Below are 3,324 nucleotides of genomic sequence, written 5' to 3'. Positions count from 1 at the left end.
TTTACAATTTGTACTGAATTTTGTTGCATTTTTTTTGTATGAGTCAGTGAGGCTTGTATGAGTAGATTATGTAGATGTGATATTATAGTACACCATGTGGTGTTTCATACATTATGGTACATGTTAAACACCATTATGCATTAGACAAGTATGACCTTAAGAAGTGAATTATTGAGTGGTTAATATCTGAGATTTCTGGTTGGTGATGCAGTGGTGTTAGCATCAGACTTTAAGGCAAGTGGTCCTGGGTTCAACTCCAGTCTGCCCCTCGCATGCTTTCCAATGGTGCTGGATTGAGCATTGAGCTAGCAACTTGGCCTTGGAAAACACAGACAAATGTGAAAGAAACGGCAAAGTTGCAGTCTGATACACCACAAGCTCAGGAGAGTAATTAACCAATATTTGAGATAAGAAAATTGAATTTGAGCAAACTGAATGTGAAAGCTAAAAATCTGTATTAAGCTTTGAATGGATTTTTCTTTACAACAGAGTTGCATTACTTTTTATTCCACCGCCCTCCTGAGGTAAATGGAAGTCTGCAAAAATATGTGACTTTGAGGTGATGTTAATGACCAGAGGGTTACATCTATCCAACAGTTAATGTCTGGGGTAATCTGCTGGAAGAACTCAGTGTGCCAGACAGTATCTATGGGAAGAAAGGAACTGTCAATGCTTCACGTTGGAAGCCTGCAATAGTTTTCAAGGATCATTTCTATAGTCTGTGTCAGTAAAATCCTGTACTAAAAGGTTCGGTCTCCACAACCATGATGAGGCACTGCAGCATTTTCTCCTGAGTACAAAGCTGTTTTCAAATGTTGTTTTATGCATTGGCTTGTGACCATTGATGACCATTCTCTTCTCTCATTGTGGGATTTGTGAAAGGGGAAAAAGCAGTGGTAGTGCAGGATATCCACCAACGGTGGAATTGAATGTTTAATAGATGATTGTAAAGGGTTTGTACATTCTCCCTGTGACCGAGTTTTCTCCAGGTGCTCCAGTTTCCTCCCACAGTCCGCAGGTATACCGGTTGGTAGGTTAATTGGTCATTGTAATTTGCCCTGTGATTAGGCTAGGGTTAAGTTGGGGGATTCAAGGAAGGCCTATTTTGTGCTGTATCTCAATAAATAAATAAAATCACATCTTAATTTGAAATTGTCAAATTAAAATATAGTTACTATCAATTGCAAAAGTATTGTAAATCCACGATCATTTTTAGTATTTTGTGAGTGAATAAACTGTTGTGATTTTGTAAAAAAAAGTACTGCGAATGATGCTGCTTAACCTGCTGAGTTCTCCAGAAGATTGTTTGTTGCTCAAGATTGTAGCTTCTTGTGCCTCAGTTATTGAAAGATTATAGATTTAAAGATCAGATTAGATTTATTTGTCAAATAAACCTCAAAATATTGAAACCTACAGTAAAATGAGCCTTTAGTGTTGAATCAAATCAGCGAGGATTTTGTTGGGGGCAGCCCGTATGTGTCACTATATTTTTGGCACCAACATAGAATATCCACAACTTATAACTACAGTCCTAACTGTACAGCTTTGGAATGCGGGAGGAAACCAGAGCACCTGGAGGAAACCTAGTGCAGGTCGATGGAAGTGGGCTATTTAAATGGTTCACATGGACTAGGTGGACCAAAGGGCCTATACCTGTGCTGTACTTTTCTATGATTCTATGACTCTAAATCTATGTGATCAAGGTGAGAATGTACAAACTCCTTACAGACAGCGGTGAGAATTGAACATCAGTTAGTGGTCACTGGGACCATAACCTGACTACACTAACCACTACGCAACTGCTGCTTGTAATTGCATGGGAACTTATCACAAACTTATCTAACTTCTGGATTTAAACTTGGTGAATCAGGCAATGATCAGCAAGCTAACTTGGAGAGGTGGTTCCCCATTTTAAATGCAGCAATTGGCATTCTCCTCGAAAAGGACCTTTTGCCTGAGAGATCTGACAGAAAAGCTCCTCTGGAAAAGGAAAAAGTAACTAACTCTTAGCCTCTGCTATAAGTCGACTCTGAGGATCTGCGGGGGGTGGGGGGCATCCAAGTATGTGAAGAAGATAACAGATTTTAAAAAGACAATAAAGAGACACAATGAGGTGGAGGAAGTTTGAAGAGGATATGAGGTGTAAATGTTCCGCAAACATGGGCAGCTGTTAGCGTCAACACTATTACACTAGTTGTAAGATCAGACTTTGCTTCCCATTGCTCTCTGCAAGGAACTAATACATTCTTTCAATGACCGAGTAGGTGCTCCACATTTTCTTCCTACATTCCAATGTACGGTGAGGGTTGGTGAGTTGTGAGCATGCTACGTTGGCACCGGAGGCATGACAACACTTGTGGGCTGCCCAGAACAATCCTTGCTGATTTGATTTGATGCAACCGATACATTTCACTGTATGCTTCAATGTATATGTCACAAAGAAGGCTAATCTTTAATTCAATAGCAGTTAGAACAGGCTGAGTACTCCTTATCCGAGATGCCAAGGGCTGGAAGTGTTTCGGATTTCAGATTTTTTCAGATTATGGAATATGTAACGGGATATCTCTGGATCACCATCATTTCTGAATCTGAGTTTATTTGCTACCACTAAGCAGCTTTTGCTATACACTTATTCAGCACACATCAGCACTTAACAGTAAAAGCTATTACACTGTACATACCATCAATATAAGTTGTCAGGGTAGCAAAAGTAGCACAGAAGCATCGGGAGAATACCTGAATCTACAGTTCAACAACAATAAACAACAGCAGGCTTTCAGTCTCCACTAATAATGCCATGCTTTGAGTAAAAGATTACAGTACACTGTATTTGTATTTTACTTTTTTTTAGGTTCTATGTAAAATATAAAAATAATCGGCATTGTAGACTTGTACTGGTGCTAGATCATTGTGATCAGCAGATGCTTTAAAAATATAATGCCTTTTCTTAATAATCTGCAACCAACCTGCTGAATATTCACAACTATCTTCAATTTTCTGTTCATTCTGATAGATTTTTGCTTGTTTCATGATCAGTATACCATTAAGCGGCATATGTTTGTTCCAACACTGACAATACACGATCGAGATCTTCATTTATCACTTTATGCAGTGTTTTTTCTATCTTTCATTAAATTCTGCTCATTACATACATGAGGGCACTTCTCAGAACTGTCTGTGGTGCACAGAAACCTGCACACCCTTGGGAGCTTACCCAGTGTCTTCTGGAATTTTCCATTTGTGATGTCATGGCAGCGTTAAAAGAAAACGTATTTTGGAGGTTTTGGATGTTGGAATTTTGAATACAAGGTGGTCAACCTGTAT

General features: G+C 39.0%; 1 non-coding gene across 1 annotated transcript; it reads left to right on the top strand.

Moving 5' to 3' along the window:
* The first annotated feature begins 687 nt into the window (after positions 1 to 687).
* Positions 688 to 898, top strand: LOC140739639 (small nucleolar RNA U3). The gene has a single exon (XR_012101703.1). It is a non-coding gene; the product is annotated as a small nucleolar RNA U3 (small nucleolar RNA).
* Positions 899 to 3,324: the final 2,426 nt, after the last annotated feature.

The sequence above is a fragment of the Hemitrygon akajei genome, chromosome 15 (assembly GCF_048418815.1).
Source record: "Hemitrygon akajei chromosome 15, sHemAka1.3, whole genome shotgun sequence".
Taxonomy (NCBI): Eukaryota; Metazoa; Chordata; class Chondrichthyes; order Myliobatiformes; family Dasyatidae; genus Hemitrygon; species Hemitrygon akajei.
This window is presented reverse-complemented; position numbering and strand designations above follow the sequence as displayed.